General features: G+C 38.3%; 1 protein-coding gene across 3 annotated transcripts in view; it reads left to right on the top strand.

Moving 5' to 3' along the window:
* LOC131437501 (neurogenic protein mastermind) overlaps positions 1-16,391 on the top strand; it is a 256,373-nt gene that overhangs the window by 35,085 nt on the left and 204,897 nt on the right. Inside the window, exon 1 of one of the 3 annotated variants that reach the window (XM_058606891.1) lies at positions 11,048-11,156. The exons of the other annotated variants lie outside the window; for them this stretch is intronic. The gene's annotated coding sequence lies outside the window, so the exon portion shown is untranslated. Of the gene's footprint in view, positions 1-11,047; positions 11,157-16,391 lie in introns of those variants that run through there. 3 annotated transcript variants of the gene reach the window in all.

The raw sequence follows: 16,391 nt of genomic DNA, 5'->3' as shown, positions 1-16,391 counted from the left end.
CTTTTCAATAAACAGTTGTTTTTTCGAACTCCACAGTAATATTTTTGATGTTATGAGTACTATGAGAAAGGCATCATTACACCACTAGGTGGATTTAAACAGATTTTTTCGGATGGTTTTTCAATCATTGACATAACTTTCAATTTATTTTTACCAATGTAATATCTTTCTAAAGTGCGCTGTTGATTTTCTATTTTTTCTTCTATGGCATCAATTTTGTAAAAGTAACGGTTTTTGAGTTACAAGGACTGAATCAAAGTGCATGGAAAGCCAATCTTGAGTCGAATCGGTCTCTCTGACCGTGCAAAACAAATAGTTTGATATACTGAAGACGTGTGCCAACTCCACAGTAATATTTTTGATGTTATGAGTACTATGAGAAAGGCATCATTACACCACTAGGTGGATTTAAACAGATTTTTTCGGATGGTTTTTCAATCATTGACATAACTTTCAATTTATTTTTACCAATGTAATATCTTTCTAAAGTGCGCTGTTGATTTTCTATTTTTTCTTCTATGGCATCAATTTTGTAAAAGTAACGGTTTTTGAGTTACAAGGACTGAATCAAAGTGCATGGAAAGCCAATCTTGAGTCGAATCGGTCTCTCTGACCGTGCAAAACAAATAGTTTGATATACTGAAGACGTGTGCCAAGTGTGATCGAAATCGGATAAAGTCGATCCTGAGCACCTTTTCTGTTGTTATTTTCTGAAATTGCTCGTTCAGAAAAGTTCATTTAAATGTGAAAGGGCACTGTCAATTCCAAAAACGATTTTACGTGAAATATTCATATTCAGAATATAGGGGAAGTTGGGTTAAAATTTTATATCATTACTTAAAGGGGTAAAACAAACAAGGTAAAAAAATCAACAGGCCTCGCGGTCGATTCCTAGTTTACAAACCGACTAAAAGGCTAGTGCTACGATCCTACTGATCCTACTGCCCATCGACCGAATATATGGCAGAATCATTACTTAAGATTTGGCGTTTTGAAGTACAATTAAAATAGGTTCAAACGTAGCTTGATAGTCAATCATTGAATCAACATGCTCTGACCTATTGAACAGAAGCCACCGAAGAACGCAGTGGATAATGGTGTGAATTATAATTGCAAATTTTTCGCAAATAACAACCGTTTCACTTTTTCCTCCCCCACACCTTGCTTTCCGCACTTCTTTGCATCATAGTATTCGGAAAGGTTGGTTAAACTGATCCCCCGGGGACAAGCGTACAACCGTTTGCTGAGACTAGGCTAGTAATGAGGTGTATTTTTTCAATGTCCCCTCCTCGGAATTGGGTATCATAATGGAACAGAAGAAAACCAACCTAAACACTGAGTAGGTAGTGTTATGGAAACCTCGGGTGCCGGAGCATAACGAAAAGCCTAAACTGGAGCATGCTTCCCTCGAGTTCCAGTTGACTGCGAGTTTCACCCGATATTCATTATGGCGGTCGTACGTTTCTCGTGTTAGTTTTGTCCGGAACTGTTCCTATCGATGAAGTTGCGCTCGCCTTGGAAAACGTTTTGGTAGTGTGGCATGCCGCCGCTAGAGACGATTTGTCCAGGAGAATTCTATTATTCACTTACAAAACGCTTCAGATTACATTAAGTTGGTTGAGCAAGTAAATGGGAATATGCACGGATATGCTAACTGCTTGGTCACTTCGTCTTTTGGGAATAGAACTTTATGCTTGCTGCCGGGGATATCTATGAATCATGGAGATATGAAGCTTTCTTCGTGCAGATGAATGACTGGTGAAAATTTTCACCTGTCATTCATCTCAGAAACTTACGTTGGAATAACTTGTTACAATGTTGCCTTGAACCCTTCTCTTTCTCGCACTGTCTGAGGTACATTTTTGTACATATTATCCACAATTGGAGGGTGGTTTCGCTTCGCACTACTCCAAGAGGGTGAAAGGTGTAATTGCAGACGTTAACTTGGTTACAAATAAAATTAAATCGTGCAAGAAAGTGAGCATGTAATTTGTGAAATATTTTCCCAGTGCTGTTTGTAGCCGCACGGCTCACAGTTCATTAGCAGTCAACCACCGACACACACATCTCGACTGCATTCGTATTCGTTTCTCGTTGTTTTCGATCGCCTCTCCGGTTTCACCCCGGAGCCGCTGTTAAGGGTGCTCTGATTTTATGCATAAATTGTTGCAATCGTAGCCGCGTATTCGCTTTCCAAGGGGCCATGTGCGATTTTGTTTTCCTCCGACGAATGGCGCACTTGGCTCGATATTACTGGATATTATTTACGCTGGTGAAGGTTGCTCTCCATGGGACACAGAATTTCACGACGATGTCGCAAATCGTCTGTGTGCATTCATGGCTGTGTGTGTGCTTGTGTGGACGTATGTATCTGCCCGATTGAGAAATCAATAGATCGATTACTCGGCCGATCTGCGGTTGTTTTTTTTCCACGGTGCTGATGCTGTTGCTACTTTTTTTTAAACTCGATCACGACGAGGAGTTATGTGAAGCCGATCGAAAAGTTTGGGTGGTTACGTAACTGAAGCAATTGATTTTGACAACATAACACACATATAGGAAATATCCGTGTAATAATTAGACGATTATTCCTAAACGCCAAAAGTTTTTGCTATTGATTTCCTTTCTTTTAGATTTGAAAAATCTGTTTTATTTTATCTGGTGGTGTAATGATACCTCATTGAAATTTTTGATCGCTATTTACGGTGTTTCCGGAACCTGAAACCATGACGAGTCTAACCGGTCTAAGGCCTAGCTAAGCCTAAAAATTCCAATAGGTTCGCAGATTTTCTACGTTTTTTGCATCGTGGCGGCTTGAAATTTTCTACAATTATCGTTTTAAGATTTCGGAAGTAAAAGTTGGATCGGGCTAAACACTAGTTAATGACATCGTTAAACGCTTCAATTCGTTCTAAAGTATCTGTAGATGGACGTTTAAGGATAACCTTAACCTAACCGACAAAGCGTCTTTCCTCTTTTTCATAAATGTAATAAAAAAGGTACAGAATGCACTCAAACTGTAGAGTCTCATATACCAATCGATATAGCTCGACAAACTGAGCAAATGTCCTTGTGCGTATGTGTGTGTCTGTATGTGTGTTATTAACAAAGAGGTCGAGGTCACAGAGATGACTGGTTCAATTGTGATCAATTGTGATGTGCACTGTAAAAACTTAAATTCATATAAAAGGTTCCATACAATGTATCTGAATTTCATTTGGATATGACTTCAGGTTCCGAAGCTACAGGATGATATGTGTAACGAAATTAAAATAATATCACTCATTTTTCACGTACATGTCTGAGCCGATTTCCTCTATCTAAGATTCAAATGAAAGGTCTTAAGATCCCATAAAAATTTATTGTTTTTTTTTTCATCAGATCCCATTCCCCGTTCAGAAGATACCGGGTGATAAGGGTAAAAATAAACATCTCATAAATTAATCGGGTTTATCGGGTTTGCAGATTTTTATAGTCGATGATCAAATGAACTTATTTCAGTTTTACCGGTATACGATTTTATTTGGAACGCACTTCGATTTCTCATAGATGGCTACACTGATTTTCAAAAATTTCGATTCATATGAAACGGTTTATAATCTTTTAGGTGAATTTAACTGATTTCGGCTACACCAATTTCCGAATTCCGGTTTCGAATGTATCGGGAATATAGGAGTTCAATCATTTCACCAAAGAAAATCTAAACTGTGGTATTCTTCAAAATAATTTTCTTCGATTCTTGAAAGAATAACCGGAATCGATTTAGTTGACCGTTTACTGATAATGGTCTCAAATTTTTAACACACTCTACCCTATAATTCCGGAACCAGGAGTCGGATCCAGATGAAATTCAGGAATTTCATACAGAACCACAGGACCTTCCATTAAAACCTAAGTTCGGTCAAACCATCACTGATAAAAGTGAGTGAGATCCATTTGAGAAAATATGACCATCATTTCTTGTGCCCCCGGGAACGGAAACTGGGAACCAGGATAGTCGAAATCAGATTGTTTGGCCGTTTACTGATAATGACTATCGAATGGAGTAGTTTTGAGGTCAGTTTTATTTTTTTTTCGATTTTTGTTTCGTCCCACTCAGTGCATAACCATTAGCAAAAACAAATTCAAATAAAAGTTTTTACACACTTTACCCTATAATTTCGGAACCGGAAGTCAGATCCAAACAAAATTCAGGAATAGCTTACATTTGAAAATTAGTTTGTGAAAATCGGTTTAGCCATCTTCGAGAATTTTAATGGGACCGCAAGACATTTCATTTGTTTGTGAAAATCGGTTCAGCCATCTCAGAGAAAAGTTAGTGCAAAACAACGTAACATACACGCATACGCACATTTTGCGTACTCAACGAACTGAGTCGAATGGTATGTGAAACTCGGACTTCCGGGCTTCGGTTCTAAAGTCGGTTTTAGCTTTGATTGCATAACCATTAGCAAAAACAAATTCATATTAAAAGAATCGTAGTCCCATACAAAATTCTGATTCTGGAATTACATGTTTACAAACGGTTTACAATCCATTAGGTGAATTCAACTGATTTCGGCTACAACGATTTCCGAATTCCGGTTCCGAAAGTATCGGGAATAGAGGAACTTAACCGTTTTCTCAAAGGAAACCAATACGATTTTTACAAAAGCAAACCCTTTAGTATGTAACCCAAGCGACAGATTCCTTTACGGTAACCAATTTGCAACGAAAGATACGAGTATCTTCTATTGCAAGTTTGCCAGAGAAATTGTCACTTGGGCAGGAAATGCGTCTGTATCGTATCGGTGTTTTGTAATTCTACCAACTGCTTCTGCGTTTTTAATGTCGTTAATGAAACTTCGGAGAATTTCGTATTGTATCCGCTTCGGTCTTGGCCCTGCTCTCTTATGTAGTATTTTATGTCTGAAGCGGTACATATAATTATTAATTTAATTGTCTAGAAATGGTATCGACATAATCGATCTACTAACACTAACTTTTCTAATCTACCCTGATTGTTTCTATCTTTGTCGATGTAATTTCTGTATTTTTTACATCTGCGTAGAGGGATATGAATGATGACTGATGAGTGATTGTAGCATTAGTAAGGAATTGAGTGGAAGTAACGAATGTCAAAAAAAGTACGGGTGAAAAATGTCAGAGACATAACTGGATGTCGTGAATACGAATAAAACTAATACGATTTCTTTATACATTCGAATTGATAGTTGATCGATTGTGTGAATTGTGAAACTTTCCCCCTTTTCACTACTAAAACTTTAAACGATTTTTGACGTCGATTATCTCATTTCAGATTTGCATATTTCATTGAAAGAAACTATCAAGACGCTGTACAGGATTCATTTCTGCCTTTTAGAAGGATCAAATTGTGGAATTCTCTACGATATTTAGCACAGTTCGGAACATTTTTCTCGAACGATTTTCGAACAGCGAAAAGTGCACAATGCAAATCAAATTATTTAGGATTTTCCCTAAACTGATGATGTTTACCTTCGATTTGCAAAGAAGTAATCTAATAATAGTTCTTTAGATAACATTTAGAACCATTAGAACGGCTGATTTTATACAATGTTGTACACTTCTCGTTTTTCGTTTTCTTTCTCTCTAATGCAAACGACAAGAAGCTCTGTTGCATGATGCAATCGCCAAATGATGCGAAACTGGTTTAATGTGTCTTCTCGCCTTGACGACCGGAAGGCAAATGAAAACTGCGACCTGAGCGTTTGAGGTTTTTAACCATGCAGAAGGTGCGCTCTCCAATGCCGCTGTTTGAATGCGTCTTCTCGCCTGTAATAAGAATTACATGTATTTCGCATGGAAATACTAGGTGTTTTTGGATGAAAAGATCCACATGAACCGTAATACTCCAGAAACACACAGCTCACACTTTAAGTTAGAAGGTGACACCTGTGTCAAAATTTTTTTTATAACAATTTTTATTTAGGCCAATTTGCGTATAGCTTTACGTGGCCGATTTACCCATGTTTTTGTTACATAATATTATTTTTTTATTGTTGGATCTCGTTGTCACCCTTCTTCTAGGGGGAGTGGAGCTTCCATTTCCTTCTAGCGAAGATTGGAGGTCATTTTGTCCGTTGCTCATATCATCCATGGCTACATCGTTGGAGTTGTGAGTGGTTTCCGTTTTCTTGTTTTCATTGTTGATCGCAGTCTTTGGTTCATTTGCAGTTGCTGTAGATGCGCTTTGTACATTGATTGCAGTTGATAGTTGGTTAGATGGTGAAGGTGTTTTTGAAACAGGAGCACTGCATTCACTAGTTTCCGTTGTTGAGCGGTTGTCCTTGTTTTTGTTTGTTTTGTTTGTTTTCGCAATTTCTGTGCAAGGTTTGCCGTAATGTGCAGGTTTTTCAGAAAACTGGCATGTAACCATTTGATTTTCATACGAAATCAACGTTTTACACGGATGTATCACTTCTTGATCACAAATGATGTAAGATGGAATTGCTTTACGTAGTTGCATCCGGGAAAAAATTCCGCCATACTTCCCTTTCGATGGAAAGAACTTCACCGTACTGCGACATACTTTCCCGAACATATCCATCGCTGGTCTCCGGGGGAAGGTCATGCACGCGTACTTCTATGGCATTGTCCACCATGTACACAGGGATTTTATATTTAACATTGTCATGATCAACACTGTGCACCCCGTTATTAACCGAAGCAAATGCAATTGCATCTTTTTCACGTTTGAACATAATGTACACACAGTTAGACGCCTTGTTGAATTAAATCTCACTTACATCATTTAGATGCATTCGTTCCTTAAGGATCAAGAGTAAACCAAGTTAACTTGTGTTGGTAATTTGTGTATTACGTACATTTTATTTGGTACGTATGCCATAGATCTATGTGTTCATATATGCAGTGCACCGAGTTTATCAAAGTGGATTGCACGATTGAGTTTCAAACAATCTTTTTTCATATGTAATTTATTCTCAAATGAATGTTAGTCGGAAGTCAGATTTGAATAAAATTCAGGAACTTTGTATGAGATTACAAGACCTTTCATTTGAATTTAAGTTCATTAAAATCGGTTCAGCCTTCTCAGGGAAAAGTTAGTGCAACAAAACATGTTGCATACATACATACACACATACAGGGTCCGGCACTCGAAGTGTAACCAATTAAAAAGGCCATAAATTCAGTTTGGAAAATTACTTTTACTTAATTCAAAGTCCAAATGTGTAAAACTAATACAAAATTCAGAATCAATTCACTTTTGCTCGATATGACCACCTTTTGCCTTGCCTTGATGACTTGAGAGAGCGAAGGAGTTGCTTCGTTTGGCCGAATGTGACTTGCAGGTATTTTGGCCCACTCGCGGACAATAACTTTTTTCAGCGCCTCGAGACTGGTGTATCTTTTAGTTCGGACTTTGCTCTCCAAAATGGCCCAAAAATAATAATCCATTGGATTCGCATCTGGTGAATTCGAGAGGCATTGTGTGAACGTGATGAATTTCGGAACGTTGTTTTTCAGCCATTCTTGGTTCACTCGAGCTTTATGAGACGGTGCCGAGTCCTGCTGAAACGTCCATGGTCTGCCACCGAGATGTTTGTCTGCCCACGGCTTCAAAGCAACCTCCAGAATACTTTCCCGATAATATGTCGCATTTACCTTGACGCCAGGCTCGATGAAAACGATTGGAGAGCGCCCATCTGCGGTTACAGCGGCCCAAACTATTATCTGTTGCGGGTGCTGCCTCCTGGTGGCCAATCGATGACTCAAATTCTCGTATGAACGGTCGGTCGTTTTAAGAGTTTATGAATTGCTCAATAGGAAAAATTTTCTCGTCAGAAAATACAATGTTCGGAAATTGACCGCTTTCGGCCAAACGAAGCAACTCCTTCGCTCTCTCAAGTCATCAAGTCAAGGCAAAAGGTGGTCATATCGAGAAAAAGTGAATTGATTCTGAATTTTGTATTATTTTTACACATTTTGTACTTTGAATTAAGTAAAAGTAATTTTCCAAACTGAATTTATGGCCTTTTTAATTTGTTACACTTCGAGTGCCGGACCCTGTACAGACGAACTGAGTCGAATGGTTTATGACACTCAACACTCCAAGACTCGGTTCAAAAGTCGGTTTTCACAAGAATTGTATAACCTTTCTTTATGAGAAAGGCAGGCGTGGAAGTAGATTGGTTTAACTAAATTTTAGGTATATATCTATTTTGAATTGGATTTTATTAGATGGAATTTTAATTTTTTTTTGTCTAACAGAACATTGTCTATAATTAGATTTATAGTTTCCATCACAATCAGAGCATGGAAATTCATCCGTTAGGGTTTCGTTCATTGAACAGACGTGTTTGCAAGCGAACTACTACAACTTAAACAGCGTATGTCCATATGACAATTTGTTGTACCATGACCTAGCCCTGACAACGACAGTATTGTGCTAGGTTCGCAGTGCCACCATGTCGTTTATAATTTTCCCGTCGAACTGAAATATCCATGCTCACTTCCGTATGGAACGAAATAATTTGAAAGTGCAAAATACTTCTATCCTCAACTAGCTCATCTTTCTGTTTACATGGGATATTTAGAACTTGAATTAAAGGAATATTTATAAAATACAATTTGCGCCTACTCCTAGAACCGTGATTTTTTCCTCGCAAACCAGGAAATTGAAATCGGCAATTGACTTGCCATCCTAATGGAGCCTATTAGTACCTGCACAGTGGAGACAGACATGGAATCAGCACATTTCTTCCATTTGCCAGCATTTATTGGATATTCTTGACTACCTTACCGCTGCGTCGAAGTCGCTGCTTTGAAATTGTACAGTATTTTTCGATTGGTCAGAATTAACAATTCGAAGGATTCGTTAGTTTGGGGATAAAATCGATCGTGTTGGCTGCATACCGGTAATGGCATCGTTGAGTCGTGTTATTCGTTATTGTAATCTGTACTCGGGATTTGCGGAGTAGTTTAGTTGTGGTAGTAAGTTGAATCGAACATGGCTTGCTGCTATTTGGTGTTCATGCCCCTGGTGTTAGGAAATGTACATAAAGATTACCCTACATTAGGACACACGGTGCAAATGAAACACATTTTTTAAATTTTTTGAAAAATTTTAGGATTTTTTTTCAGTTTCAAGATTCTAAAGTTTCTATTGATTACCTGCAGTTTCTTATTTGACAGAAATTTTGGAAGAACCTATAATTTTAAGTTATAATTGTTTAAAAGCAACGTGGCTTAAAACAGATACGCCCTTTTCAAAAATTAGTCATGAGTAAAAAAAACATTAAACCAGTGAAAAATACTTTATTTGTCATACCGATCACATACGAAAAGTTTCATGCAAATCGAAGGGGAATTTTGTCATTTCTTGATGATTTGGCGTAGAACTAGTCTATAAGAAGATTGTATGTATGTATGTATGTATGTGTGAAGTCACCATCAGTTCAAGGCATTACCAGTGTATGCGGGTAGACTTACAGTAGATCCGAATTTGATTATCAGATAGCATTCATATAACTTCTGTTAAGAAGGCCAAAATGGGGAGAAACCGGCGCCTTCCAGTAAGAACATCCGACCATATAATAAAGAATTTCGTTATACCAGCTTAAACCCGCCTGATGGTTTGTTTGTTAGAAGGGTGCGTCTTACTCATTTCAGACCTTCAGTGAGAAACACAAAGCTTCCCCCACGTGACTCAGGTTGGCAATCCACTCCATCATCCAGTCATTCACTTGTAAGATACCCTGATGCACTCCCTGTCCCTCCCCGTTGTCGATATAATTGAGCATAATACAATATAATATTATATAATATAATAATATATATAATACAATGTAATATAATTCAACTCAATATATAACAAATAATGCAACAAACAACAGAACCACATGTTGCTGTATACTACGATAAATATTGCACTTTAGGATGGGCTGAAACTTACAAGCCATTTCGCACCCTCTCATTCTGTTACTAAAGTAGAAGGCGATATCACCCAGTCGACGCCGTTCTATTGACCAAATGTCATCATAGACGCTCATTCTTTGTTGTAAGTATGGAATGTCATCGTCGAGAATGTGACGAATGGTTTCATTTTCAGGCCACAACTGCAAATTACTTGCCAAATTATGGCCTTCTTCGCGAACTTTTCGGTAAATACGAACCTTGTTCTTTTCGGCACATATCCACGTCAAATCGCGATGTTAAACTTTTGCCCAGGAAGTTGCCTGAAATCGAGTTTGACAAATTTTTCGTTATCAATCAAAGTGCAGCCTTTATGTTTCATCGGAACACGATCTTAAAAGAACCTTGTATCGGTAACTTCAGCTCTCTTGGAACCGTACTACTCCCAATTTTTCAGGTTTTTGTTATTGCTTTCATGGCTTCAGTTTTGATGGAATTTAATATATAATATTTAAGATGAACAGCTCAATGACACAATACATCTAAAATGTAGATGATTTCCAGAATGCCTTATGTACTAGAGGATTCACAGCATAGCCTAGCAAACATGCAAAACACATATTCACACAACCTCTGCGACGAAACGTGCAACTATGCAATACGCAGCACGGGATAGCCCAACATAAAACATCGGTTGCTGGCAGAATTGAAAGTGAAGACTTTCTATTTCACAACAAAAAAGCAATTTCATCTCCAGCGGGTGAATTCGGTACCATTATCTAGCGTTTCTTCGCCGATTTACTCCGCCATCGGGAGATAGTCATAGTCGTTGCCGTTCAATAGTTTAGTCTCAGTATGTGTTTTAGCGTGACATCGTCGGTACGTCCGTCGAACTGCGATCCATTCTCTTTTTATTTTTTATTTGTTTCATCGTAAGTAGGTTCGGATCGCTGGGTGTTTTCGTGTACGCTATGCTAGGATTGCATCAACTGCGACGTCGGTGACCATTCCAAGTCTCCTACATCTTGCGCCCGAGACGGGTTGTGCGACACGGTAACGTAAATAAAAGTAGCCCGATTTCGCGATGCTCGTTCAGCAACAGCCGGGTGGCTGTTGCTGGTACCGTTCGACTTGTTGAAGTTAATGTGATTTGTAGAAACGGGTCTGAACGGTTAATGATGGGAACACTAAATACGACGCTCAAATAAGTCGTGTGCTTTTTGTTCGAAATGCTGGGTTATGGTGTTAGTTAAACACAGCAGGTCAGTAACACATGCTTACAACGTATAATTAGATAGTTTTCTTGCCACAACATACTGAACACCGTGACCTGTCACGTTCTTGTGATAATTTGATGGTTTGTTTTTTTGTATACTCAACTTATGCTCTTGCTTCACTAAGCAATACTGCATCGTAATTCTTATTGTTTCTATTTCTGTTATCAAACAGTATATTCACAGCCATCCATTTCTGTTGACCTTACAAAAACATTGAAATGATCGAATAACCGCTATACTCCCGAAGATTTGACTGAATTAATGAATGTGACGACGACAATGTTGATTATGATTAAAAAGATAAACCTTAGCCATTTGTTTGTTCAACTTCGCCATTCTGTCTAGCTGTCTAAATCCATCAGAGGCAGACAGAACTACCTCCAACCAATATAAGATGTACCTCTATGTACTTGTTTATTTTTACTTCGGAAACCCCCTCTCGTTCATCTCATGACCGAAACGTTCATGTTATTGGCGCGCTTCAGGACGGAGCTCCGTTCAAACGGCAAAGGAAATCAATATTCCATATACGACGAGCTTTTAATGTAGCCCAAGTCAGTAAGCAGGCGAAACATCCAATATACGAGGGTTCAATTCAAACAAGGCCTTTCAACTTGCTTGTGTGAAATATCGGTACAGAGAGTCGACAATAATCGAAACAGGCCCAGCAAACAAGGCTTCGATGAAAATTTTCTAGGAATTCATTGAGTCGATAAGAGCGCTACTGTCTCGCCGTTGAAAGTTTTGATTTCCCTATAAGAAATTATCGCGAGGATTACAGCTGTTTATAATGACGAAGTAATAAAAATTTTGCTTACTGTGTAAAAATCGTATCAGAAATCGAACGCATGTGAGAACTGTGACAAATCCAAACTCTATTCTGCACTTCGCCTCCGCGCACCAATGTCTACCTCCCTTAGCACGGGGGTGATAAAAGCCAACGAATGGTGGAATGTATTTGAAAAGTTATTTTTACCCACTGGATGTTTTTTATCGTTACAGTTGACAGTCAGCAGACGAACATTTGCTTATCAGGTTTGGTTGAAATTGAGCGTATTCATCTATTATGCTATGACGTTTCTCATTATGGGTATGGATTTTCTATTGAAAAAGTTTGTTGTATTCATAATCTTAACATTTTTCCCTTTTGATAAACGATATAAAAATGAAGAACAAACCTGATACAATATTGCTAATGACTTCGCATTGGTAATCACAAATTCTAAATGCAAAACATTTAAACTCGCTATTCCAAATTTCGAACCTCAAACTGGAAAATTCTAAATCAAATCCCACGGACGGATCAGGAAATGAAGAGACTACTGGGTTTGGAGTGTTCAACAACAATGTTTCGGTCTCATTTAGGCTTCAAGAACCTGCATCTGTTTATATAGCAGAGTTAGCAGCAGTTCATTATAACTTGAGTGTAATTGTCACATGATCTCCAAACCATTATTTTCTCTTCACAGATAGTCTGAGTGCACTTGAAGTCATTCGCTCAAACGCTGCTGGCAAAAATTCAATATGTAGAATAATAATTATCAAATCACAATAGTTTGGGTCCCGGCTCATTGCTCCATTCCAGGCAATGAAAGAGCCGATATTTTAGCCAAACGTGATGCTATTGAGGGTGAAATTTATTAACTTTCAACGAATTCTATAGCGCGTTTCAGCAAAGAACACTTGCCAGCTGGCAAGCTTCTTGGGATAAATATGATCTGGGTTGGTGGATGCACTCAATTATTCCTAAAATATCGACAAAGGTTCAGGGGACTTGATGTGTGTAGGGATTTCATTCGTGTGATGTCCAGACTCATGTCCACGCACTACACGTTAGATGCACATCTCCTTCGAATTGGACTTTCCGAGACTAATAATTGTGCTTGTGTCGAAGGTTACCGCGATATTGATCATGTCGTTTGGACATGCGTGGAGTATCATGATGTCAGATCTCAACTAATAAATTCCTTGTGTACAAAAGGTAGACTATCCAATGTCCCAGTTCGCGACATTCTTGCTTGTCGTGACCTTCCTTACATGAAACTTATTTATCATTTCATTGAGTCCATTGGAGTTCCAATTTAAATCCTTTCTCTTCCATGAGTTTAACCAATTGCCAGCTATCTTATATTGAATAAAACTGATGAACTGATACAAACAAACCTGAAATAGTTATAAGATCATGTACAAAATAAATGTATTTTATTCAATGTAATTTATAAGAGCAAATCGCTTGATAAAAACAGTGTTTAGATTAATTAATGAATACCAACATACTAATATGATATTCGAAATGTATTAGGTTTAATAAAAATTTTTTTCGAGTGCACAATTCATATAATTCGAAATTCAAAATGTAAAATTTTGTTAAAAATTTAAAATTTTAATACAAAATTCAAAATTCGTAATTCAAACTTAAAATATCATACTTAAAACATACCCTCGGTATTTAAAGTGTTAAAGCAATGTGCCTTAATAAATACGCTTTTTGAGATTTTCGTCTTGAACAGCATTCCAAGGCTAACATAATAACCATAAACAAAAGCTAATCATTCCGATGCAAAAAACTATTTTTTCTCGAAATCATGTTAATAAAAATCATGTGAGCTGCACTGTTCGGAAGATTTTGCTTATTCAGGAACTCCTGTTTGTACATTTGGGACTATGGATGTATTGTTTGTCACCTGTGTTTTTGTCCGCAGCTGCAAATATCTTCCCTGATTACAAGCTTTCTTGCCATTTTGTCTTGAACTTGAACTTGCTAGGGACTTGAACAATGGATTTGTGGAACTTTTGTCAGGCAAGCTGCTCACAATAAGGTTTCCTAATTGTGTCAGTGTCCTATTTGTTAGTTTACTGATCCAAAAAGAGTAAAATCCTTCTTGCATATGAATCCTTCGGAGGGATCCTAGGCTGGCATTCAATTTCTTGGCGATGTCATAATTCGACAGCCTATACTTATTTTAGCACCTTTAAATACAGCCTTCCGATTCTCAGTGGCTTGCTGTGATCCTACGGATCGACAGTATACCGCTCACGGAAATGTTTGAGAATGCTGCACGCGGTCGAATTAATCAATTTGAATCACTTTAAACGATTTTTTAGCCTGATCACGTCAGATTTTCGAAGTTAGAGTCGGTTTGGCACGCGGCCTAAATCAAGTATAATTTCATTGAAGTAAAATGAATCCCGACGGAGTTTTCAACATTGAAAGAGTTGAAAAAACAAACTTCTGTAAAAACCACCCTACTGCTATGGAAACTGGTTCCTGGAACCGACGCATTTTGTTTTGGTGGCGTTGTTGTCAACAATATTTTAAGCTACGTTCATACCATACAATCAAACCACACTGGTGTCAAAAGGTAATTTCTTCAAACCCAATATAAATATAACTCTTGTCTAGTATTCTCTGCGAAACAAGTAATTTGACCTCTTTTTGAATAAGAAAAAAAAAGTGGTTTGTTATAGTTTGATTATATTCCATCGAAATCATTTCCTTATGTTGGTGCAACCGCATGGAGAAAGATGTGAACACTGCTTAAACACAGCATTTGACAGCAAACTAGAACCAAAAGAACCAAAAATTTCGGCTTCAAGCCAATTGTATGCAGATGACACCACCGGGGTGGTCAAAACATTCCAGATCCGACAATTAGAAGCGCTACAGTAAAAAAAAAACAGTGTTTCCAGATTTCAATTGACTCAAGCTTTTAGAAACTTCATTATACCTAAATTTATTTTATTTTTTTACAAAAACTCCTAATTCATTACGTACACATCTCTGTCAGAAATGGTTGAAACAAGGAACTAGTATTCTTTTGAAGAAGTGACGACCTTCAATTGAACTTTTTAGGGGCATCTAACAAGCTATCACATTCCACTTTGAAAAATTCGTGTCATATCTCTTATCTCATCAAATGCAGTTCATAGCAAGTGTAACATTTTCAGTAGAATTTTTACAAAGCAACAGTAATTTGTAACGTTGAGATTTCCTAAACCAATATACGCACTCATTAGTTCTGAACCAACAATCGAAGCGCACCTGACAGTGCTTATCGATGGAAGCTGTCCGATTGATAAGATAAGACCGAGCGGGCGCTAGTGCCCAGTGGGAATTTCAGACCTTGAAGAGCAATCCTGGCAATGTAAGCCGCCAGCCTGCGATGGCAAGTTCCGGGAAGATGGAAACGGCAGCCACAGTATTCAGTTGCTTACATCGACAGCACAAGAGCGTCATCACCGACATCGGCAGCAGCGTCATAATCGGAAAGGGAATGAAACGTGTTTTTGGTGTTCACGTAGTGGTGCGATTAACCCTGATGTGGAACGCACACCAACATCCGGATGGAATTGTTATTGCTCTGTCCCCTTCTAACCGGAGTGATTTTCCGATGGTTGGCACTCACTTCCACCGTCGACAGGTCACTTTGTCAACATCGTGGCCGTGGCATAGGAGAGCGATGCGAAAGAGAGTAAGAGAAAAAAGTTATAGACACAGCATTACTTTACTTGGTTGTATGTTCAAATATTGAACCGGGTGAGCGAACCAAATCGGAACTAAAGAAGAGATTCCGAAAATGCCATTTATTAACCATCGGCACCCTTCTCACAATCTTGTCCTCGTTGGTTTGTGATTCAAGGGGCAACAAAATGTAATTCGTGTGCCACATGAACAGGATTTTTTCCGATTTACTCGAGAATTGCTTTTGAAGCTGTTGAAAAAAAAAACCATTGGAACATAATTCGAACATTGCAATGAAAGTTTTGATTAGCCACATATCTCGGTTTTTGCAATGACATTCAGTTGTGACAGATCAACATCAAAAACCGGTTTCGCAATACCATCGTTTCCGTAAATATAACTAACAATCATTACCAGCAGCAAATCGTTCGATCTGTTCCCCGATGTTTACGTCGTGGTTGGAAAAGCACATAAGTCCCTCAATAGCTGCTAAATCCACCATCAGTGGCTATTGATATCGATACTCAACAGTTTCGTCTCGCCCATTTATTTTCTTCTCTTCACCCGGCTTCAAAATCCAGCACTATTCGGCTTTCGCCCACCAATGTCTCCGTAATTCGTACCTATGGTGTGCACTTGAAAGTTTGCTGGCCGGAATCCGTTGAATTGAAGCTAACCTCTGCTCTAGCTCTCGTCGAGTCTACCTCTCACTTTCTCACACACAATTCTTGAAGAACTCCTAGCGCACACTATGCTTC

The sequence above is a fragment of the Malaya genurostris genome, chromosome 3, assembly GCF_030247185.1.
Source record: "Malaya genurostris strain Urasoe2022 chromosome 3, Malgen_1.1, whole genome shotgun sequence".
In the NCBI taxonomy this organism is placed as follows: domain Eukaryota; kingdom Metazoa; phylum Arthropoda; class Insecta; order Diptera; family Culicidae; genus Malaya; species Malaya genurostris.
The sequence above is the reverse complement of the archived record's forward strand: the minus strand, read 5'-3'. Positions and strand labels throughout refer to the sequence as shown.